This window comes from Falco rusticolus, chromosome 7 (genome assembly GCF_015220075.1).
Source record: "Falco rusticolus isolate bFalRus1 chromosome 7, bFalRus1.pri, whole genome shotgun sequence".
NCBI classification, from domain to species: Eukaryota; Metazoa; Chordata; class Aves; order Falconiformes; family Falconidae; genus Falco; species Falco rusticolus.
The window spans coordinates 20416046-20441848 of record NC_051193.1 but is presented as its reverse complement, the minus strand read 5'-3'; the positions used below and the strand labels follow the sequence as shown (position 1 = coordinate 20441848).

At 37.7% G+C, this 25803-nt stretch overlaps 1 protein-coding gene across 3 annotated transcripts in view; it reads left to right on the top strand.

Moving 5' to 3' along the window:
* Positions 1 to 25803, top strand: part of APBA2 (amyloid beta precursor protein binding family A member 2) — a 105811-nt gene that overhangs the window by 33241 nt on the left and 46767 nt on the right. The window contains exon 2 of one of the 3 annotated variants that reach the window (XM_037395481.1): positions 10818 to 10866. The exons of the other annotated variants lie outside the window; for them this stretch is intronic. The gene's annotated coding sequence lies outside the window, so the exon portion shown is untranslated. The remainder of the gene's footprint in view (positions 1 to 10817; positions 10867 to 25803) is intronic. 3 annotated transcript variants of the gene reach the window in all.

Below are 25803 nucleotides of genomic sequence, written 5' to 3'. Positions count from 1 at the left end.
TTTGCAGAAAAATGTACTGCATATTCTAAAGGTGTTCTGAGTTCTTCTAAGTTGTCTCTGGGTATAGGGAGGAGTCCGTTACAACCTCATATTCTGATATTATTTCTATTATTTGTTTTGGAATATTATTATATTAATAATATTCTATAGAGTATATATAGAGAGTATAATAAATACTCTATATAATACAATAGATATTTATTTAATCCATCATTGGCTTTTAAAAAATAAGTAAATGTATATTTCAGATCTTGCAAATACTTGCCTAGACACCAATCTGAACATCAAGTCTTTCTGCACTGTCATATGTTTCCACTGGCACGGTAATGGTGGAAGTGGGGCATTTCAAATCCCATGACCCATCAGTGCTTTAACGACATTCCAATCAACATATACCAGCCAAACAGTTTCGTGCTACTTTAACACCTCTGCTCTGGCTTTATTGAAGTGTTTGCCCATTGGTCTTGGTAGCAATTCCATTACTGCCTAAAACAAGCCACGAAGTTTGCTTGCAGGTAACCATGAGCACTACATATTCTGTTGGTGATGGTTACTCTGGAGAGAAATGCAGGAAATCCCATGCTTCTCTTCACAAGGGAAAGACTTCTATGAATGTATCCTGAGATGAATCCTCAACCTCAGGGCTCAGCATGAGATGGTATGGTACACTCTGCTATTAGGCCAGCTGATTAGCTGTGACTCGTAGCTGCTTGTAGAAGCACACTAAAAATAAAATGCCTTTCTTGGCATCTGTTCCATGGCAAAAAGCTATGGTCAACAATAGCAGTAGTTCTTCCTACAAACAGTTAATGCGTGTGCAAATCACAAAATTTACATGCTGCACTTCAGAGATGCAATTCAGCAGTACATATAACAGACCTTTGTTTTTGCTGATCATTTAAGGAAGGAAACAAAGAAACATGCATTGTTTCTGAGGCTTTGACACACTGAAAGTGAAAGAGGAGAATACAACTAGGCCTTCTTTTAGTGAAGGAAAAGAATGTTAGAGAGGGAGGAGAAAGTTAGATCAGTGTTCCCCCATTTAAAATTGTCGTTAGTCTTGGATAGAAATCCCCGTCCTTCTCCGTCGTTGGTTTTGTTTTTTTTTTTTTTTCTGCTGCAGTTGCAATACAAAATACTCGCCAGCATATGCACAGGATCTACTTCGAGGAGAACAAAAAATATCAAGCTGAAATAGCCAACCCAACCAAAGTTTTATAGACTAAAGAAACACTGGCAGCATAATTTATTTTAATGGACATATTAAGCTTTCACCATCTGCTCTGCCCCTAATTATGAATGCCAAAAGAACATATTTCACAGTTAAATCAGTAAGAAGACATTATTCATGCACTTACATGTTACTTCTACACTAACACTTCTGCAGTGTTCTCATACTGCCTACGCAATTCAGAGCAAGCTGCTCACATCTGAAATTGAACTTTTTGGTAAAAAGCATTTTTCAGTAACTATTTCAGTGGGAGACTATTTAATGTAAAAAGTATTTTTAAAGAAAAATGTAAGCGGGAGAATGAAAGCCTTTTGTTTTGCTAATAGCTTCTTGGAGGTATACATTTGTATTCTATATTAATCCCAAATAAAAAGTATATTTATATACATTTTTCTAATTTTTCATACGGTTGTCACAATTAAAACTAAGCATAATTACTCAGGTTCTTGATGTTTTGCAAAAACTATGCTTTTAAGAATTGATTTTTTTTTTGGTCACGTGGTGAACAAAATTTTTTAATAATTTCATAACTTCTTAAATAAAATTTATTTTCTATTAATTCACAGAAATGCCTACCAGATATTTTTGCTTCTATCTCTGATCCTATATTGAATGGGTTTTGTATTTATAGATATAAAATTTCATTACTTCAGAGAAAATTTAAAAATAGATAGAAGAAAATTAAGAAGTATTAAAAGTCAATTTGTGTGAAGTACACTTAAATACCGTGCTTATTCAAAGTGATCAGATAGGGGCCTTTAACTTGCACTGGAAGAATGAAAGTGGTGATGGATTAAGATCTAGACCCTTGACTTGGTTTAGCAATTTAGCCCTTAATATTTGCTTGGCCTTGGAAGTGGTAAGCGCGGTAGTTGTGTGATGAAGAAGAATCCTGATAAGAAAGAGGAATGATCAGAGCGTTAGACTTCTGTTAAAGGAGTATAGCTATCATCCAGGCAGTCTGAAAAGCACAGGAAATCTTTAGCAGCACATACAGAAAACAGGAAAATTAACTGGGAAAAATGTAATTGCTGAGGCTGAACAACAGAAAGAAATTTGGCAGAGCACTGGAGTCTTATGAAGAAGGATCTGAACTTTTCTTCTGGAATACATTTATGTTCCTGAATAGGATGGAAGGTACCACCTTTTTCACTGACTCAGTCCTCTGCAACAAGTCAACTGGATACAGGCATTTTTTTATACAACCATCTAGAGACTGAGCCTGTACTAGCAACTACAAACTATTTTTTTTGTAGCAGCATAAAACTTATAGGAGAGAATAATTAAAAGATGTAGATTATAAAGTGCCACTAAGAGATCAGGAGAAATCAAGGGGATTGCCAGCATCCCAGAGATTTTTCTAATTGAAAGGAGCAAGGTGATGCTGGGAAGTGGATTCTTCCCTATGAAATCAGAAAGGGAACAGAAACCCTTTGTCATTCTAACCTGGGGAAGAATTCTTTATGTACCCATACAGGCAGGCACTTAAGAAAGATGCACTAGTACCTTGTAAAAACATCAGCTTGACAGAAAATGTCAGGAAATATCCTTAAAAATAATTATTTGAAAAAATGTAACCTATTTGTTTTTACAAATGGCTAGAATTTGGTTCTGCAAACAATCTGACGTGACATCCTAACCTGCTTAAATTCAGAAGGACTTTCATTCTAGACTTCTATTTTGCAGACTGTATTTTTTTTTTAATTGTAGAAAACTAGTCTTTGAGCTTGGTGAATGTATTTTTTTCTCTTTTTGCTGAAATGTGAACTATTCTGAAGCTGAAACTTTATATTTGGTAGCTGTTGACCATGAACATATGCCCACTATCTAAAAAGAAAGAAAAGATAGGGCATTCATTTTTCACTTTCATGTATGTTGCGTGTCAACGTATACGTCTGGGTCTCTGTGGGCATGCAGGAAGCTATCCAAAAGGACTCCTATGTGTATGAGTACATCTGACAGCAGTAAGTATGGTGGAAAAGGAATCCAGTGTCAATTGAAGGGAATAGAATAATGTTCCCAGGTATCAACAGGGTCTGAATTAGGACTCTAGTAAATTTTAGGTGGACCAATGCACATATAACCTTCTCTTTTCCTCCCGATAATTTTAAACACAAAAATACAAACGTCGGTGGAGAAAACCTCCTTGCAATGAGTACATTGGACGTAGAAGTCTAGGTTACTCTAAATTTTGGCACTATGTGGGTTTTTATCTTCTAGTATATAATTTGGGGTTTCTGAGAAACTAAGTCTTATGAAAAGCTTTTCTATGTGCCCCTCAGAGATTGTATGAAACATTTTTTTTTTCCTTGCATCCTCAGAAGTTTAAACAGCTAACCGGTATATGTGGCTCTGTGAGTCTGAAAACATTACATATTTTTTCATATGGATGTGGGCAGAAACAGCTGGTCACAGAGACTGTGGATTGCTTGCCATCAGTTTTCTCTTCTTTGCATTCCTGTAGAGTATTTTAATTTTAACTGAGGATACAGGATTTGAAGATGAAGTGAAAGTTAAGAAATTTAGAAGTGGTAGAAATCACTTATCTATTCTGTGTCTAGGTAAAAACTTCCCAGTTTCTTACAGAACTATTTAAAATACCCTGGTTTCACAAGAAAAACATTTTTTTTTGCTTAGAGTCAGTAAGTATTAATTACATTAAATTCTATGCATCTTATTTTAAAAAGAAAAAAGATTGGTAGACAAAAACTTGAGTAAGAAATTTAAAGGTTAAATTTTGTGCACAGTCTGAAGTTTTGATACAGAGACTGTGTGTGTTTATATGTGCCAGCACATGTGGAAATCCATTCTTGTGTCATTGAGATTAAATGATACGAACATTGAGAAAAGGAATTGTATTTGCTTTTCTAAAATATCTTCTATATTTAAACTGGCAGTAATGAAACTGCTTGAATGAGACCTGTAATTAAAGCATGGGGAAAATTCATGTTTAAGTATATCCAAATCCAGTACAACTAGGAGGTAAAATCCCTTCTAAGATGGGACAATACTTGGAATGTCTTTGACTTCCCACTTTTCAGTGTCCTCAGTCATCTGGAGCTCCATAGTTCTCTTAGAGACACTATGCCGTATTTCTTGTACAGACACTTTTAATTACACAGCCACTAGGAAAAAAAAAAGTGTGCTGGCAGTGTGCTATGTTAGCAGGTCAATTTGCTAGTCCCATAACATTAAACTGACTGTTGTTCAAACATAACCTAATTTACCTTGTGTGCTTTTGTTCCCTGTCTCAGTTCATAATGTTATAGGCGCCTGATGCGGATTGTTAGCAAAGATAAAAATTAAATGTTATTAGGAGAAGGAGGCAGTTTGTGCTTTCATTATCTTGAAATAACTAGTAAGGACGCATTTTTTCCTTGGTGTGTTTTTATATTGATTGTCCAAAGTCTGATCCTGTGTTCTGTCATACCACATAATGCTATGGCTGCAGTTTCCCGGCAGAAGGTGATGGACGTGCTGTATGTTTGCTGCTCTCGAGGTTATTAGGACAGCCTGTTACGAACAGTGCATCTGCAGTCGCCTTAAGCCCGCATTGCTTGTGTTCGGCTGAGACACCTACAGCACTGATTACTGTAGCATGTTGTCAGCTTTGCTGTGTCAGCATGAAAAAATTCTTTTGATGTGGAAAAAAAAAAGAAATAGAAGGTATTCAGTGTGTACTTAGCACCATTTCTGACTGTAACATTTAAAGTGATACCTTGGCAGCCTATAAATGCAGTAAATACTTTTCCCTTTTCTCCTCAAGAGTGTTTCTTCAATAGGACTGTACAACATTTATAGATGACTGCAATAAATAAAGGAGCAGCTTTGATTTCGTTTTTTTTTAAATAAGAAGATTCTCATTTAACAAGTTCTTGATTGTCAGCATGCATTTTTCTGTGGTTTGTATTAACTAGTGTCATAGCTGCAAGCTCATGAGCTAGAGGAAAACAAGCTCTTTCTCTTACCTCCTACAGCAGCAACACGCTTCTCCAGTTCTTTTCTTCTTGCACATGTTTTCAAGTAGCCCTTGCAAATAATAAAAATTTAAAAAATGGAAAATAAAGTGCTACTCAGAAATAGTTGTGGCTGCCAGCCAACCTGTGCAAGAGCAAGGACCATGACTACAGCTGCTTAAAATTGGCCAGGAAAAATGTCAGAACCAGACTATTAGAGCACACGCTGACTGTTACAGAGCCTCCTTCCCTAGTTGTTGTCAGTGTTGTCTCCTGGTTGGCATTACAGCAGTAAGACTCAATTAAACCACTTAATAGCTGTAAGTAATAACAAAGCTTTAAGAGATACCATGCCTGTCTTCTGCGTGAGCTTAAAAAAAAATAAAATGTCTTTGCTATAGATATGTATGGATTAAAGGAAATAAGAGATAAAATCTTTTTTTTTTTTAGAAAAAAATTAACACTGAAGGAATATTCTATTTCCTTTGATTTGTTTGTAGCTAGTATTCAAATTAAAAGCATTTGTATTTGCATGAGTAAAATAAATTAAGAACATCCTAACTAAATATTGAAACTGAGTTAATGCAGAGACATAGTACATTACCCTCAATATTTAAGAAGCTGGAAAAGCTTTTGAGAATGCATGTCAATATTCAGGGAGGGTTTGGAAGCAAAATAGTAAGGACTCCTTTTAAATAGTATAGCTTGCAGATAAAGTACAGAGCCTCTTTTTCAGTTGATCTATTTTAGACATATTGTTTCAAAGTACTGGTTACTTCTGCATGCAGGTAGTTTTGCATTATTTTAACATTAATAACAGAATGTGTATCAGTTAGGATCAGAATTGTTTACCTGACAATAAGCTCAATTAAGTCTCCTCATCCCATCCTCACACTCCTTGCCAAGAACCCCACCCCCACCCCCCCCGCCCAAACTCTATAGTTTCCATGTTGCTTAGCAAATGGGGAAAAAGGGTCAGTATGAATTTCCTTCCACTTGCTATTGGAATGATTACACCTACAAAGTACATTAGGTGATTTGATAGCTAGGCCTTGGTTCTATTTATGAAGTTTAATTTGCTCCTGCAGACCAATGCTTGCTCTCCAAAATCCGTACACTCTGGAGACGGAGTCTGATGGAGCTTCGCTGTTCTCTTATTACCGTATAATTGTTCCCTTTTATTGTCTTGAATAATCATCTCGTTTAAAAACTGGTCAAATGAAATAGAAATGCTGTGATTTCTAGGTTTGGCTTTTTTTTTTTTTTTAGTACTGAGAATTTTTTGTTATTCTTACTGTGCTTTGCAAGGCAGATGAGAAATTCTGCCCTTTTGTTCAGAATAGAAAATACCGAAAGCATTTATGAAGTCTACTGGAATGTGATAGAACCAATCTGATTTTTTATTTGTATTATGTTGGATGATCAACTTCATACATGAATTGTGTGAGACAGCTGATTCTCACACAGTATTCCGTGGTGTTCTTTCAGTTCAGGTTAATAATGCACAAATCAAAGCATTGTATGTGAACAACAATCTATTCAATATACATGCACATTCATTCCTGACAATTTTCTGGCTCTCTAGTGCAGGTAACCCAAGCAAGGAGGTACAAAAGTGGCTTAGCGTGGCTGGCAAACCCGGTGCTGTGGGTGTGAGCTGCCACAGCACAACGTTTATGCTTGAGCTACTCCAAAAGCCTTATCCTGGGTGTCACCAGCTTATTGTATCATAGGCATACAGTCATGCACAGAGACCGTAGCTTTAAAATAGGACAAATAGGATTTAGATAATACAAACTGAGAAACAAAATTAAATGGGAAGTGCATTTTTCTCACCCTACCTTGCAGTGATAATGCAAGGAGGCCACAGTAGTAGTGCATGTTTACAGATATTTTATAAATCCAAGTACATGGAAATTTGCTTCTGTGGCTAAAACATTAAGTAGGAATTTCAGTTGAATCTTAAATAAATATTTCTAATTTTATTTCTATTTCTAATTTCTTTTCAGTTATGTTTGAATTTCATTCAACAGTACATGTTCTGAAAGTACTTCCATGTATTTTATTTAGCTAGTAAAATTCCAGTCTTTCTTCAGAGTCTAGGGGAGTGTTTATGACTGAGTAGGGCTGACATTCTAAGCAAGATTACCACAGAAAGTAGAGAAAAAAATAGGGTATTTGGATACATGTTCGGAAAATATTTGGAAAACATGAAATGGGAAGAAGCTAATTAAAAAAATTAAAATCAGCTTAAAGTAATTGAGTTGTTTTTTATTTCCCCCTGCCACCTTTACGGTTTTGAACATGTAACTGTGGGGTGATTTTTTTTTTCCTCCCCCAGTGATATTTTCTTCTTAGTAACCATATGAAAGGCCAAGCAGAAATGGCATATGCTTGGAAATAATGAAATTGAACAGACCCAAAGCTACAAAGATAAACTAAACACACTGGAGAAATACTTCTTGCTAATCCTTTTTGGTTACAATACTCTTGCAGGGTGGTAGTTGTAATAGCCATAAATATTTCTTTTTTTTTAATTGAAACCCTTCTGAATAACATGATAAAAAAATAAAGACAGCTGTTCTGTGAAAGCCGAGTTGTAACATTTCTTTCAGGCATTCCTATCTCTCAGCAACATACAGCATACCCTGAACGCATTTGCTGCTTTGCCACTTAAGAGAAATGAATTAAACACATTTTCTAAGTGAGTCAGGAGCAAATTTTATCCACCGGTTACAACATTCTATAAATTCGTAGATGTGTTATAGATGAATGGTTTTGATCCCGAAGCTAAGCAGCCAGGCACGAGATAGTCAAGATGTGCAACAGCTATGGTTTACTTTGAGCCAACGAATCTCATTATCTTCATGGTACCAAATGTTAAATCATTGGCTTGAGGCCTGTTTTGTACAGCATGCACAGCTTGATCATGCAAAAAGAAAAAGAGATGGCCCTTGTTTGGGAAAATCATATTTTGAGACAGAGACATAAATTCAGCGTTTTGGACAACTGTTGAAATTGTAAGAAACAGATGTACAGAAAAGGAAGGTGTGTCATAGAATTAAGATGTGGAAGTCTGAAATTTAAAAACATCTACTCCATAGCACAGATTACCAGCACACTACTCTTAAGCAAGAAAGATAGGGTGTAGTATTCGTAATTCCTACACTCACAGAATTCAATTATTTTGTGATGTGAGACCCACTTGCATGGCTCAATAATGAATTTGACAATGACAGGAATTGAATGAAGGATGGGGGAAGTTTAAAAATATGCTAGAAGAAGAATAAAATAAATGAGACTGCTACATTTATATTTTGTCTTTATAATGTGGAAGAAACATACTCTCCTTTTCAAAGTCATTAATTCAAAGAAGAAAATATGAATATGAGAAAGGATTTGAACTGAGATTGTTTAGATTCCTGTGTCATCTATTGATAGGATGGAATTACAGTGCTTTTGAAAGGCCGTTGGTACAGTAGCCTGGAGACTGAAATACTCTAGACATCTTCAATGTAGATGTAGTACAAGCACTTGAAATCTTTTAATTTTTTTTAGAGAGCAGTTTTAAGATAACTGTTTTAAGGTGTAAGATGACTGTATGGCAAGCCAACAGCTTTTCTCCAGAAAATGTCTTAAAAGGTTTCTGATCACTCCAACGTACTGATGAGATTAATGCAGACATGAAATTAGGTTAGCTGTAAGCTAGCAAATGGTACTGCTGTGAAACTCCTGAAAAGTAAGTTTGTTTTTAATAAAAAATGAAGCCTGCTCAATTTTTCTGGTTATGTAGTCAATCCTAGTTAATAAGGAAAAGGCAGTTTACCTGTAACTATGGTAGTAGCTGCAGAACTTCTCCCTGAAAAGCATTTGATTTTTCCCTGGTTGAATGTTTCTTGGAGAGAACGTGTGTTAAAGAAACACTGCTTATGAAAAAGGACGTGAAATCCCAAAACAGTGTAAAGATTTCTTCTGTGTTGTGCTTTACTGAGCAACAAGGAGGAATTACTGTAGCTGACACTAACTTCTGTAGGGCCTTAGTACTGGTAACCGAGTTCCACAGTGCTCTTGATTGAAGGGCAACGCTGCGTGTGCTGTGTTTCTCATGAGGTATTAATGTTGTAGAAAGCAACGCTGTTCTTACCTGTTTATAAAAAAAAATTGCATTTCAGAAAGATTGCTTTCAACAGCTTGATGCTGTAAAGATCTATTACATCTTTCTTTAGAGATACCAGAATTTTGTGGAATGCTTCCTTCCTCAGAAGTGCCTCAGTTTAATAATTTCATCTTTGGTACGATTTTTCATCCAAATAATTTGACCTCCTGATTTATTAGCCAATTTTGTGCAGTGAATTAATCTGTTATGTCCTGATGACAGCAGTGATGTTTTTTGTATTTGGCATTTTTGAATTTTAATGAATATTTTGAGTGATAATTAACTATCTTCTGCGGACAAAACCCTCTTTAATCTAAATTGTGGATCTCTACAGATAAGAGATTGGCTTCTCTGTAGTGTTGATCTAAATATTTGGAAAACGGAAGCATATGAATTCTAATTTTATATCAACAAAATTCAAATTTATATAAATAATTTATTTTAAAAAATAGTACTAGTCATAATTCCTGAATTTGTGTGAATAGAAATAGATATGTAGAACTAGTACATGCCTCCACATATATCACTGTGGGTTATCTGAAAGAGCAGGCCTATCTTACAGCTGTTCAGTGCCAGAGTTTGACTTGGGTAAGTCAAACTGTGCTGGCGCAGAGGAAAAATTACCAGGCCCAGTATCCCATCACCCCGAGTGGCCAAAAGCAGATGCTGAGGGAAGGTGAGAATGGAGAAATAGCCAGTGAAACTTTGCCAGGACAGTCTCCCTGTTTCTGTGAGTTAGGGACTCTTAACTGCTTTTTGCTTAGCACATCACTTTTTCTCAGGAAAAAGACAGGATTGCTGTCAAATTCTTCATTTTTAAAATCGACTTCAAATGAATCTCAGAAATAAGTGAGATTTCTTGTGCAGAAGGAAGATGCCAGTTTTATTCTGTTTTACCTAGGAGACATTTCAAGGTAGGTCTCGTTCACTGTGTATGCTTTGTCTCCTGTAAGATTGTCTGGTCTTGCAATTTTAAATGTTCTATTTACTTACATATTTTCTAACCTATGGCTTGTACCTTAATAGAAATAAGATATTGAGGGCTATGCTGCTAATTTGGGAACTAGGAAATGTAGGACTGGTTCACATACTTAGGGTACTTTAGCCTGGGTCCTCAATGAATGGTAAACATGCATTTCTGAAATCAGACAGACAGCTTCATATTTTAAGGATATGGGTCTTATACACTGATGAACTAATCCCATTCTCAGGACTAAATGATTGTGTACATACTTTGCTCTACAACAGCTGAAAGTCTTTCAGGTAAGCTTTGCAATACCAGAGATAAGGGGCTTAGTTCTGCCAGATATACTAACTGAGGTCCAGCATGCATTCTTCTTCTTGAACCTGCTTTAAAGCAGTGAGCGTGGTGTTAAGGTGGCCCTTAGAGGTGGCCCTGCTGGACTTGCAGTGACTTTGTGGAAATCAGTTCAGGTGCAGATGCCAAAGTATCATTTGTTTTCCCTTTACGCAGCATGTCCTAGTCCCCATAGCCGTGAGGAATGGAGAGCTGACAACAGAAGGTAACAATAATTCATTTGTCAATATCCATTTCAGTTGCAGACTTCTTAGTTTAGAGTACACATCCTTCACGTGCTCACATAGCAGCTAGCACAGCAGTGTCTATGTCAGCTCACTGTGTGTCTCGAATGCTAATACAAAATAATAGTTTAAAGCATTGTGGTCAGTGCTTTGTTTTCAATAACTGCTTGCGTATAAACCTACTGAGCTGTAACAGTATTATTCAGCGCACATCTAAACGATTTTACATTCAAAATACTTATTTAGGAGGAAAGGTCGTATTTCCATAAGAGGTATATATACAAATTTTCTGCTGACAGATGACGGAAAAGCTGGTGGGTTTAACAGTTTCAAGACATCTTGAGTATCTGCTAAAGTGATTGACAGAGTATTTATCTCCTAACCAGTTGTTATAAATTGAAGAGGATTTTACTGATGTGCAATTTATACCTTAGAGACAGAGGGGAAAAATCTTCCTAATCTTGCTTTTCAAATGAGGTGATCATCCACTACAGACCTGTGTGGCTAAAACACAAACCAGCTGCTAGCTACAGGTATTTTTTCAAAGGTTGGAGTCACAAAATCCCATGACATAATTCATTGCTAACAAAAACCTCTGATTATTTTCATGATCTATTACTCTTATTAAATCTTTATTTTGTAAAATGTCTCATAATTTAACCTTGCAATTTGCTAATTCTGCTTAACAAAGGCAGACTATTTTATCTTGACAAGAATTAACACAATAGTCTTTACCCTTATTTTATTATTTCAAAAGATTTTAAAATTTATTTACTAAATCTGCCAGCAGCACAAGTATTTTGTGAGTTTGAAAAAGACAATGTTCCGCTAAAAGGTCAAAAATGCAACCCAATCCTCTTATGTTGGTTGAATGGGGAGGGTGTTAATGGCTTTCAGCAATATTTTAGAGGTTTCATAACTGAGAAGAACTTCATGCAATTTCCAGACTACTCTTCTGTAGTTACACTGCCTATAATACTCAGGGATATCTATTCTTGACTGTATTTCCACCAGAAAAATGGTCTGAATACAGTAAACACCTAACAGGAATTGCTGTATTTCTTCCTCCTCCCCTCTCCCCCCCCCCTTTTTTTTTTCTTTTTTAATGGTGAAGACTTAAAACAATGAAATGTGAGTAAATGGCCATGTAATAAATCATTTTATACTTGTTGGACTGTGGTTAACAGTTCATTTTTGACCAATTAGAGCTACCTGTTTCCAGCTAGCCAGCTGGAAGAGTAGCTTTAATATTAAAAGTCTGTAGAGTACTAGCAATAACTAATTGTTATGTCTTAGTAGGTACTGCTTATGGGGAATGTGTCAATTAATGCCTGCAAATCTAATTTCTGTTGAGGCTTGACTCATTAAAGTGTTGTCAATCCTTTCCTGTAACCTTTTAAAGAAAATTTCATTTTTTCCTATGATAATGTTAAGTGAGTGCCTATGAAACCATTCACAGGACTTCAAGGTCAACAGTGATAAAAAGAAGCAATTTTGAAGAGTTAGTACACATTGAGAATCAGGAAGCTGTAAAATTCCAGCGTAAACATTTTGGCCTGAACTGCTAGCCTGCCAGTTAAACCCGGAGTTGTGAAGAAGTGAAGCATCTCCATTTTCTTTTACAAGTCAGGCCTTTCTGGATGACCCATCTCCACCACTGCTGGGAATTGACAGCCTGAATATTCTAACCACCTTCACCTCCAGCCATCCAACCGTTCCTTGAATGGATGCTCTTGGTGGAGGATGTTTGGCTTATTGTTCTTAAACAGTACAGTTTGAAGTGTTTTGGTGAATCTCTGGGTTTCATTTAAGAGACCTATTCCATCCTTCTATTCCCTTCTACGTTATTATTCAAATAGTATACTTTATTTACCTCTGCCTATAACCTGAAATTAGCATTCATGAAAAGAAGTCCATCTTTTGCATGAGGCTGGGGAAGCACGTATATGAAATCATATTGCAATTATTAATTGCCTGCTGTAGGTATTTCCGGTTTTATTGTGTTAAAAATTTGAATAGATGCTTCATGCCAAAAAAAATGCAAAGAATCTTTACTTGGGAAACTGTAAACTAAAGCATAAAATGCTACTCAAGTAAGTTCTGAAACATTAGTTGTTTGTACACCATGTATTTTTAAATTACTATCAAGTTTAAGAATTTCTCTTCCTTCTGAATGGTGAAAGGACAATTTTAAAATAATGGCATGCTAAAATGGCCCCATTTTTTTCCTCTGCTATTACGTTTTTCTTTAATATGACATCAACTTCTTGCATGAAGGAACAGACTAAAACTCATGTAAGGACATTTATTTCAAAGAAAAAAGTTGATGGCAATAAAAGCAAAAGAGTTAAAGACATGTTAAAATCATAAATCCATAATATTAAAACAACAATAAAGTAGCCTCTGTGTAAACCAGGTTGAGCCAGATGGGAGTTAGCAGTAGTTGTTCAGGGAAACCACAACATTTTCTCCAAGAGTGGGGTGTAAACCAGTTGTATGGGTAGGAGTGCTATATTTTACTCACATGCATGGAGTCTGATGTGCTTTCTTGTGTGCATGGAAATGTATATGCAACAGCTAACAGCTCTTAAAAGCCACATGTCTACTGAAAGTACAAAGTGTTGCCACAATGCTTTTATGATATTTGCATCTACTCTGAAGAGCTAATTTTTGAATAGCCCTAGTTTTCCAAAAGCTGTAAAGGAAAAAACTGATTTCAGATGCAAAAATCTCAGTGTGGTTGCTGTATTTTAGGGAGAACTGCATGTGATGAAATGGAACATTTTTATTATGTATTTTTAATGATGAGGTTGAATTAACAAATGCTACCTTATGGTTATCTGATACTGTTAACAGATAAATGTATTCCATTATATAAATACTTGCAGTACTTGAGTGATAATGTTTAGATGGCAAGATCTCAATTTTGTAGGAAAAAGAATACGGGCATAAAGAGTGACAGGAATTGCATCGCTGTTATGCTGAGGTCTTATTAGAAATATAATTTGGTGTGAGGGCCAGTATTCTCAGTGACTCATTGGGACATTACTGTCTTGGCATTCCTCAAAACCAGAAAAATACCAGCTTCTCTGATGAACTAACTGATCTTACCAAATCACGGTTAAGATTAGAATAGCCCCATAACTTTCCTAGAGAGATTCTTAGTCTTTCCTAGTGGGAGCAAGGACTGAAGGAGATGAAGTTACAAATTTACTTCTTACACCTATGTAGATATTAGTACCTATACCTATTTATAGACGAGAGACAACAAATATACCAGCAAGTATAAGATGCGTGACCTCTCAGGGAGGCCTTATTTCCATCTGAAGAAAATGAGAAGGTTAAACTGAGTGTCTGACACCCAGTTTCCAAAACTGAAGGTTTTTAAGTTGTGATGAGCAAAAAATTATCCTTGCACGTGTGTAAACTTAGCTAACACCCACGGAGTTTTTATGTCTATAAGATATCAACAGAGTGCAAAGCTTGCTTTAACACTTTAATGTAACTAGTTTTCTTCCCTTTCTTAATGCATGTCAATCAAACCTGTTTTCATTGTAGTTGACAGCAATCTTAGGTCTGGTTTAATGCGATCAGGAGTCTGGAACTCAGTGCAAGGAATATCTCAGCTTACCAGGCTTCAGAGAGCAGGCAGTCTGCCTAGCCTGCACCACGAGAGGGAGTTTTCTATTAAAAAGAAACTGTCAAATGCACAGCTCAGATTTGTGTTCTTGTGGAAGAGAATCTCATGGAGCCAGCAGGTTTTACATTTCTTCTTACTGTGCAGACCCTCTTTTTGCAGTATTTTTTTTCCCCTCTAACAATGTGGAAATTTGGAATTTACGCTTGTCAGAAGTGCTAATCCCTCCCCTTTAAGGAATTCCCCAAATCCTGTCTCACCTTTTGACTATACCTAAGTCACTAGTCACTGTACGGGTTTGATGACTTGAAAGCCTCTTCTAGGAATTTGCCACAGTAGATTAACATTTTTTCCATGTCCTAGCCAAAATAAATTTTATCTCACTCTTGTACAACACATTTCTGAGTGCACACTAAACCTTCCAGTCATTGTTCAATCCACTTCAAAAACACTGACTTGTAGACAGAACATAAGAATTCCATTTATTAACAGACACTTTAGGTGGAATCATTTGATTTTATTACTAAAGCAGTAGTCAAATCTCCAGTAGGGGCCAAGTTTTCTTTCTGTGGTTTTTCTAATGAACAATCTTTTCAAAAGTATAGTGGTATGCAGAGATAAGAAGGAAATTTAATTCCATTGGCTGTTTTTTAGGAAATGTTTTAAGTGGACAGAAAATTCTGTGCTAGACTTAAGATTCTGAAGAACTTGCAATAGGTAATGTTTTTGCATGTCAGTTGTGTGGGGCCAGATCCTGTCAGTATAAATCTGTATAGCTGGCCCTTCTGAACTGAGCAGTTTTCCCACAAATTCTGCTGCCTCCAAGTTCAGTGTCTGTTTGGTCGCCTTTGAATTTACAGCCACACAACTTTCCATAGCTAAATTAGCCCTGGCTCATGCTATGCTGATAGCAATCTGTTATAATTTAGTGCTAAGTCAGTATGGGAACTGACCTTGTTATCGAGATAAAAATATGACCCAGGAAACTGCAAGATGAACATAAAAAGCCTACAAATTAGCAGGAGATAGAAAGATTGCCAGACTTCTGAGTAGCCTCCATGGTCAGCAGAAAAGTATTCTGCAAAGTATTTTACAACTTTGTATAATCCATTTTAAGACAGCCAAAAAAAAATTCTAGCAGAGCTCTGGATGGATTATGAGTCATCTCACAGTGGCTAGAATGTGTTTTAATTGAATTGGCATATATTCTTCGTGCATGATAATGTTAATATGTACTTTACTTTTCCCTTATTCCTGTATTTCCTTCCCTTATTCCTATACATCCTATACTTTCCCTTATTCCCAGTGGATTAGGAAATACTTAGGATAATCATGAGGAGATACTCTGCATAGCTGTCAATGGAGCATTTGTGTGCAGGTAAGACACAAGGGACACACTTCCATTGCTTAGAACTGATCTCTTGGAGCAGGTTGGTCACAAGAATAGCTCATAAAACACGATTGCCGTAATTTTCAAGGCTCCTCTTGTTCTGTTGAATAAAAATATTCTGTTCCTGTCCCTCCCTCAGTTTAAGATGCCTGTAATGAGGTTATATTTCTGGTGGGTTTTTCTGCATAGCAGGCATAACTGCAAAACTAATACTAGTCCTGAAATCTTTACTCAGGCTAGTATATGGATGTGGCACTACCGGTTTAGTATCCCTCTTTGAGCTGTGGAATTAAACCCTGAAGAATGATTAAGCCACATCAACAATAAATTATAATTAAATATGTGATTACACATACTTTTATTACTTCAGCAGGAAATAGCTAATCTTTCTAATTATAAAAGCTACATTCATTTGGGATATACATTCAAAAATACTATTTCTGCAACGCCATAGGATTTTACACTGTCTTTAGCATATCTTTGTCTCTGTTCTACTTTTAATTTCTGTGGTGGGTTCCAATTATAGAACACTTTTAGAATGCCATTTACAAGATAATTATTTCATTTGAAAGGCTTATTAGATTAAGCCAAACAGAGCAAATGTTACATACCATGAAAAGAAATGCAAGAACACAGCTCAGAATGTACAGTCTTTTGAAAATATGAAAAACAGTTAGGTTGTCGGACCTATAGAAAAGTAGATGTAAAGATTTCACTTTCATGTGACGTAATGAAACATTTCAAATATACTGAGGGATCATGTTGATTTGGTTTAACAGGAGCAAAAGACATTCCATTGCAAATTATTTACTATTTCTCTTTGGTTTCAGGGTGAGGAGAAGGAGGTATTCATTAGATACGGCTGGTCAATATATGCTGTTCATTCCTTCAATATATGCATATGCATTTCATATTCTACTCAGAATGCAACTTGCTTGCTGACAAATTGCTTGCTGACAAACCCTCCAAAAAAAAGAGGGTAGTAACTCAGGACACTTTTAGGGTACAGGGATGTGTATTTTGGAAATCCTAGGCTGTTGAGGTATCTAGTATACTGTGGCTGTTGTAGCTTTAAACAGAATTTCTGCAAGACTGCAACTGAAATAAATCCTGGCATACAGAAGCATTCGTTTTTATCTCAGAACTTCAGTTTCTCACTCTACTGTCAGTTGTTAAACTAATAAAATGAGCATAATGGTGAGTAATAATGGATATATAATTTTCTTTCCTGTTTGCCTGTTCAGTGATTTTTTTTCAAAGTAATATCTTTTGTGACTACCTCAGATTCAGAGTAGACACAGTTGAGTAACCAGTAAAAGATATTTTTTTTTTTTTTTTGCCTTATCTACACAGGAAGACCCTAGTGGCTACTCCTGAGATAACTAGCGAGTCATGCATTTTAATGCCATCTATTTTTACATGCTGCTCACTTTCACTTCCCCCACACGTTTCCCTCATTTCTTTAAAGATCATTCTTTCTCTTTGCTTCCCATGCAAATCTCTTGCTGTCTTCTAGTTCTGTGTCTCGATTATGTTAAGCATATTAAAATAATACTTAGGTGAGAAGTTGAAGCTCCAAAACACTGGCACCAAATTTATAGTTGCCTTCAGTTGTTTTTTCCTCCTGGACTATCCCAGCTATGCTGTGAACAAATCAGAAGGCAGGTGGTATAACAAAATGTGTAATCATAACATTATAAAACGTATGTTCACTGTGTGAGGGCGAGTAGTTAAAAGGAAGATCATGAATCTGGAACTTAATGTGTTGCTGCTACAATTAACAAAATGAAATAACTTTTGTTGATGTTTTTAATTTGTAACTTCCTACTTTATTTTGGTCCTTACTGAAAACAAGGGATTACGTATGTTGGACACGTGGTCAGTGTTGTATGAGCGTTGTGTGGATGTGCTGAGATCACCTCTGCAGCTGAGCTACCAAACTCAGCAGCAGTTATCGTATGAGGTGGAGGCACTGGAGGGCATAAACCATCTCTTCTCTTCAAAAGGTGTGTTTGGTGGTTTTCTGGCTTGTCTTTTTAGAGGGTGTAAAATACTTATCTTCCTTTGCACTGGAGGGAGCCCCAGCCTTAACATCTGCCCAGCAGGGAGATGAGAAACTGGTCTTGAGAGAAGAGGCCAAGGAAAAAATATTGAAAGACTTCTAAAGACAGTGTTTATTTTGTAAAAAAAATTGACAGACTCAACATTGTCTAAAGGCACTCAGAAAAGAGAAAGAGTCAGATTAAAATAAGGTAGTTTTGAATGGAACTTCACAGGACAAAAAAAAAAGCATTTCTAAAGCCTGTTTCTGCTCGCTGCAAACCATGCTGCTTTAAAATGTATTTTCTTATTTGAAATTTGCTTGATTTTAATTTTAAATGAAGGAAAAAGGTGGAAAATCTAAATAGCAAGTTGGTGTTAATTCTATCCACATTTTATGTTTGCAACTCTTATTTTTAGATCACTGTCTAGAAGAGGTCAAGTATGTGAGAGTTGAAGCATCTTAAATAGCAAAAGAGCTCATTTAAGACTTGTTTAGCTTCTGTAAGTCCTCTCATTCCTCTTATGGGTTGGGATGAAGATTCTTTTGGAAGAAAGAAGAAACGGGAAGGATTGCTTAGGGCATTTAGCAAGAGCCAACAGAAACTGGAAATTCATATATAGTTAAGCTTTAGACTTCTTGGAAGTGTCCCAAATCATCAACTGCACTGACAAAACATTTCAGGTATATTCATATATACCCTATTTATTGAAGTTTATTTTCTAAATGGCTTTTTACTATTTTCAGTCAGGCCCTCCTGCAAATAATCTTAATACATTATTGTTTATGCATGACAACTCATAGAAAGAAATAAACTCCCCATAAATGCAGTGTCTTCTCTAATTCGCATGCAGAAAACTTGCTGAGAGAGGATAGCTAGCATACCCTGCAAAAGGCAGAAGTGCCATTCACAAGACCAGCTTAACTGCTAGCTTAGGCTGGTGGGACTCAGATTTTGGAGTTCTGGACACAAACTAGGCCTCAGTCCAGTTTTCCATCTCAGCTTTCACAGTAGAAAAATCAGATCTAAACAGCTAAAAGCTAGTAACTTTTGTTCTTTACTTGAAAGTATTCCTTACGGCGTATTTTCACAAATAGGGGAATGAAGCCATTTCACTGGTTTATGAATAACAAACCAACTCCAAGCGACATGCCCAGTGACAGAGACTAGAGTTTACCACTACCACACATCTTGATTTCTCTGGTGTCTTTGGTGATGGTTTTTTCCCCCCTCCAAAAAGTGGTTGTTTTTTTGCTTTTTTTTGTGGTTTTGTTGGGGTTTCTTTTTTTTGGGGGGTGGGGTGGGGTGGGTTGGGTTGGAATGTGGGAATGATGAAATCTGGCATCTCTGAGACTTGCAGGTCCAAACAGCACCCATGAATCATCTACTGCCACAAAAATCCAAGAATACAAAAAACACCTAGGCATTTTGGGACCTGCTGAGCACGCATTTGACTATATTTGCATGTATTTACTGCACAGGCAGATCTAACATCCTGGACAGAAAAGTACCAGTTCTGCTTATGTCCTAATTAAGAAATGAAACTTCTATCCTGGGTCTTTCCCTTCCCTGGAAGAACGGGTTGTGGTTTTGTAGAGTTTTTTTGTATTAAATTCAAAAGCTTTAGAGAAAAGGGCTAGACATTTTTTTTTACAGGCCTGTCTAACAGTGCCAGGGTGTGCCAGCCTTACTCAGAGAAACACTTCTCAATTTTAATAAGTGAGATGCTGCTCAGGATGGCACAACATGATCCTAATTTAATTGTGTTATGGTAATTCTGATTGTAGGACACAGTCTTGCAGTTTCCATGTACAGATGCTAAAAGATCGGCGTTAACACCGGCTCTCTCTACGTATGCAGGACCACCATCCCCAGTCCTCACTTGCTATATGCCCTTCTGCCTTTCCTTCATTAGAGATCCTGCACTCCTGACATCAGTGTCTGTGTGCTTAGTCTACTGTGAGTTAGAGGGGGATCAGGGTGAGAGTAAGGATCCCATTTACACCTACTTTTAGAAGAGCTGGCAGGTTATCCTGCCTTGTGCTTGGGGAGCAGCGCAGGAAGAATTTTTGTGGTCTGTAGAGTCAGATCTACTAAAAAATGAACACTAAGCTAATGCAGTTTGGCCTCGGGGAAATCAAATGACTGCAAAGTCTGACATAGGAATGGCAGGCTCATGTTCTGTTATCTGCTTATTAAAAATTCTAGTTCCCAGTCTAGGATCAGTCACAATTCTTGGCTGACTTAGCAGATGGGAGTCTATTAAGTCTTTTGTAATGAAAGCCTGCTGAGAAATACTATTAGTTTGGTGCTAAAATTGTTTTGAAGAAATTAAAGTTAGATTTTTTCCATTTTATCTGCTTATCAGAAAAGAGACTGGTATAATTAGTATTGAGCCCTGCAATCATGACTTTTCTGATGCAGTTCTGTTGAAAAGTACTATGATCTCAGTTACAGTTGTACCGAGTAACTTTCTGAACGTACATCTGAACAAGGGTTGCATGGCTTTTTACAGCATTGATTATGCATGTGTAGGGCTAACATATGGAATAGCTTAAGTCAGCAGTGCATTGAAAGCACAGCTCGACAGCAGAGCAGCAAGCTGCAGGGCCATACATGCTCTAGTCTGGCCTGACAGTAAATTGCATTGCTATGCTCATGTTCCACTTACATCTGAAAATGACTTCTACAGGGTAGAGCGCTACATCTTTTCAGAACCAATTTAATAGCAGATAGATTGTATTGGATATTTGAGGAAAATAGGAGGTACTGAACAATTTCAGGGAAGCAAAACTTGGGTGGTAATTGTGTCGAAACTGCCAAAGGGTACAGATACTTGAAGTGGGGGAGAAAGGAGACTGAGAAGTAGATGGAGAAAAGAGTAAACACAGCAAAGAGGCCTTGCAAAACAAGGCAGGTATATCAAATTAAGGCCAGTAAACCGCTTAGGTTGACCTATAGGTTGCAAAAATAGGGCTGAAAAGATCATTTGGTGGTAGATAAGCACACAATAGTATGTGTGTTGCCAAAAGAAGCTAACACCCTTCCCCTCCCCATCCCCTCAGATCACTGTGCATATTAAATGAAAAACTGTAAGGGAGCTTGTTTTGCTCCCACTAGAATGCTCTTCAGCTTGTGAGTCAAGTACATATGTAAAGCAGTTCTTTAAACACAGGCAGGAATATTATACTGGGTATTTGGCTTTATCACCACATACACAGTTGTGTACCATTTCCCATTTTTAATGGCTAGTTTAATTGGTCTCTCTCCATGGGAAGAAAGTAGTGAAGGTATCTTTCTACACAGGTGAAAATATGGTAAGTGTTAAGTATCATAAACCCTCACTGCAGCTGTCTGGGATTAGATGCAAGGAATTCAGGAGAAAGCTAATAACTATAATGAGCACTGATTAGAACATGTTCCAGCTGTAAGCCAGTAGTCCTGTTTCTAGGAGCAGAAGAGATTGGTTCCCCTATGCATACTCCTTTTTACTGCCACATAGAAATGCAGCATGTGTTTTCTGGAGATTTTCTTTTTCTCTCAGCATTGAGCTGGGGCAAGGAAACTTTAGAAAAATAAAGCAAAACCATTATAGAAGGCAAAACATTTTTATTGAGAACCCTCAGTAACTTGGCCCCTTAATCACTGATCTTGACAACACTGATGGAGCTTTAGTGGTGCACTGTACAACAAAAATCAGCATTTGCTTGTCTCAGCAGGATAAAGTTACTGAATCCCAAGGAGACTAAGGAAGGATACAGCACTGACCCCCCAGGCTCTCAGGAACACTTCTTCCCCCCCCAGTCAGAAGTTGAAAGACACACTTGGAGCGACACAGAAGTTTGACCCAGCTCTGCATTATCAAGGAGGGAGCTGAGCAACGAGGAGTAGAGAGGGAATCTTACACCAAGAAGAAGAAATCACCTGTTGACTCACTAGAAATATTTGTTTGTGAAGTGCCTCTGGATCCAGCAAATCATGACTCTCTTCACTTCAGAGGACTGGAGCAGTGTTACATAGAAATCCTGTTTTTTTTCCAATTTCAAGAACATTCTTAGTATCTGATAGAAGATTACATACCTGATATTCACCTAGATTTTGTGAAAAAAAATTAGGAAAAGTATTAGTCTGTGCAGTAGGTGACTCAGAAGGCTTCTGCACAGCAGAAGATGTGGTAAAAATTCAGTATCTACTGCATTTGTCGAAAACCATCTGAGTTCTCACTTTGATCTTTTAAAATCTGAATACATTTGGGTTCAGTTAATTGTCATCCACATAGATAAACTAACATCTCTGTAAGTGAGAAGATGGAAGAGTTTGGACCTGTGGCCATCAGGAGTTAGCACCTTGCTGCATAAAATCATTCTAGGCTTTTTCTAAGTTGTTTCATATTAAGTTTTAAAAGATTTAGGTCATGCTAAACCTAATGTAAGACAATATTTTTCTTGGAAACCTGAGAAATACTTTGAAACAGCAGAAGAAAAGTGTGCTACCCTGGCTGTTTTAATATGAGTTAAAATACAGCTGTTTGTTTCCTTGACAGAAATGTATGCACAGCTTCATAAAGAGCAATTCTCAGACTTGTGTTTGAAAACTGGTTAGTAATTCAGATGCGGCAATACAGTTGTAGAAGTTACATTTTGTAGTTGAAGATAATATAATCAGTGCACATTCAGTCTGCAATTCAGAGGCTGAGAATAATAAATCCTGTCTTTTTATTTTAATGTGATCAGTGCTTGGTTTCCTGAAGAGTAGTGCCCCAGATGGCAGCAAATGTAAGGAGGCCAACTAGAACTGTAATTGTGCAGAGACTGCTTTGCAACTTCAGTTTCCATAGCATTAAGATCAGTCTTGCCTCTTACTGAAAAAAATTAGGCTTATTTTACCTCCATTGGGAATGTGTGCCTCAATTTCAGCATGCAGGGATAAAGCACTCCCTTCAGCCATGGGCCTCACACGGAATTAACTTTTCAGTTTGCTATGTCCTTCTAGTATGTCAGTGCTAGAGATGCTCAAGAGGAATTCCTTTCTCTATTTCTTATCACCTATCCTCTTAAAAAGTTTCCAGTCTGCCCCTGTTTATTTGAAGTTCTTCCTTTACGCTCCCTCCCATAGTGCATATGCTGTACTTCCATACACCACTGTGGGGGAAGAGCTGCAGCTGCTGTCATTAACACTGCTCTGCTGATGACCATAGTCCTAGAGCCCCTAACCTGGCAGTTTCCCCGCAGCTGTTTAGCTGCTGTATATCAGCCATCTGTCCTGTTGTAGGCTCCTGCCCTGTCTAGCCACTGTCTTTTGGTGCTTGGAGCACACACAGATGGGTTCCTGTGACATGCGATGTTACACAGTATCTGGGGTGCAGCGGACTTTTTTGCAGTTAAATAACATCTATGAACACAGAGCTACTGGGTATCACTGCAGTGATACCACTTAAGGCACTTTGAGGGCCTGGATACCAAATGAAGATTTTTAGGTGTGGGTAGAAAAACTCCATTACACTGTCTGGCTAAAAAACCAAAATAATAAACAGGGTTCTTATCATCATGTGCTTTAGGAAAATCCGAGTTACAGCTTTCAAATGGTGCTTGTGTTACATGCTTTGTGCTTCTTTATCTTCAGAACTTGTATGCAGGGTCTACTGCACTGTGAATCTCTTAAGTATTACTTAATATGGTGAACACTTCTAATGACTAGTAGGCTGAGGCCACTGCAAATAAAAATAGTTCTTTCCTAGAGACACACTAATTTGTTCTGTTCTTGGCAAGAGATAACTTTCAGTTAAGACAGATGAGGTGTCTGTAGTTCTTTCTTGCATTGCCATGCAGAAATACCTTTGTTGTAGCACTCCATCTTAACTTGTCTTAGACATGTTTGCACAGCATGCTTACCCATTCCTGATCTGGTCATGCAGGCAACTTGCCTTTCTGCTGCACAGGCTGCAAAACCTGCCCAGAGTATTGCAGTGGTGTGACTAATTGCTATTTTAATACGATGTAAATTAAGTTTTGTTTATACTGCAATCACAGTATAGAAGCATCCTTAGTTCACAGTAAGTAGAGCTGACAATCAGAGGCAGCACTAGTGGACAGATGGCTTTGTGTACTGCATTTCTTATAACTGAACCCAAAGTAAGAATTGATAGCTATTTTATTAAAGGGATCACAGTGGGCCCACAGATTGTATTGAGAAAGTCTTCCAAGTCTGCTCGTTCTTTTCATAGTGAAAAGGTGCAGGTAATCACTGGGAACGTTTTGCTGCCTTCTCCGATTTTCTTGCTTAAAACCTCACTTCAGATATACTGTTTACTTCAAAGCTCTCTTTCAAGACTTCGTTCTACGAGGTATCAATTACTAAAGAGCTTCACATACTGGGTTCCTTTCATGTCTCCTCCTGTGACTAACACGCATCTCTGCTTTGTATCCCAGAACCTAGAATCAGTATTTCAGGGAGAGCTTAGATTTGCCACGTGGTGTCATTACAGTAATTGCAGTAATCCATAGACGCATCAGATCCCTGCATTTGTCACAAACTAAGGTTTGGGGTTTTCCTTGTGATATCAGAAATTCTGCAGTGGTATCTAGGAGGTTTTAGGTTATAGTGATAGGATATTTTTGGTAAATTCATAATGCCTAGGGAATTAATCTGTATAGTGCCTCTGATCCTTTAGCTCCATGCTAGTTCTGTTGCTGTATGTGTGCACACGAGACTTAGGAACTGGTTATGTCAAAATGACCATGTGGGTGGCTGACATGCCTTTGTGTAGAGCATGCGGTTGTGTGGCACATTTCAGAAGCCTGTGTCTGAGCTCAGGTCAGCCCAGTTAGGTAACTGCACAGGTTAAGCTTATAAGCATGGAACAAAGTACAGAAAGAAACATACTCTGAAAAATAAGTTGTTTCCCCCATCCAAATCACATAGAGCAGATCAGTTGTCAAGCCTGTCTGGAATTAGCAGTTTTCTTTATTTTGACTATTTGATACATACCATATAATCTCTGCTTATTTACTTAGAATCCAATATTTAGACAAAGATATGTAATTTCAAGTAGCACAAATATTTACTGGGAAGATGCCGTGAGATTTTATTGTAAATGAGTCTTTTTCTTGGCATATGAATTAGATTGACAATCTTGCAGAGTGATCTGGATAGATTGGAACATTGGGCTGTGATTAATGGGATGAAACTTAACAAGTCAAAATGCCAGATTCTGCACCTGGGACAGGGTAACACGGGGCACAAGTATGAATTGGGAGAGGCGGTGCTGAGAGCAGCCCCAGAAAGGGATCTGAGGGTGCTGGTCGGCAGCAGGCTCACTGCAAGTCAGCAGTGTGCCCTGGCAGCCACACCTGCACCCAGGGGTGCACCACACACGGTGTAACCAACCGGGCAAGAGAGGTGGCTATCCTGCCGCCTTCAGCGATGGTGCGGCCTTGCCTGGAGTACTGTGTGCACTTCTGGGCCCCACAATTTAAAAGGGATATGAAGGTCCAGAGGAGGAAAAAAAAACAACTGGTGAAAGGACTGGAAGGAAAGTCCCATGAGAAACAGCTAAGGACTTTGGGCTTGTCTAGTTTGGAGAAAAGGAGGCTGAAGGGTCACCTCATTGCTCTCTGGGGCTTCCTGGGGAGGGGAAGTGGAGAAGGAGGAGCTGAGCTCTTCTCCCTGGGATCCAATGATAGAACTCGCGGGAACGGTTCAAAGCTGTGCCAGGGGAGCTTTAGACTGGCCATGAGGAAGCATTTCCTTACTGAGAGTGGTCGGACACTGGAACAAGCTTCCTAGAGAGGTGGTCAATGCCCCAAGCCCATCAGTGTTTAAAAGGCATTTGGACAACACCTCTAAAACA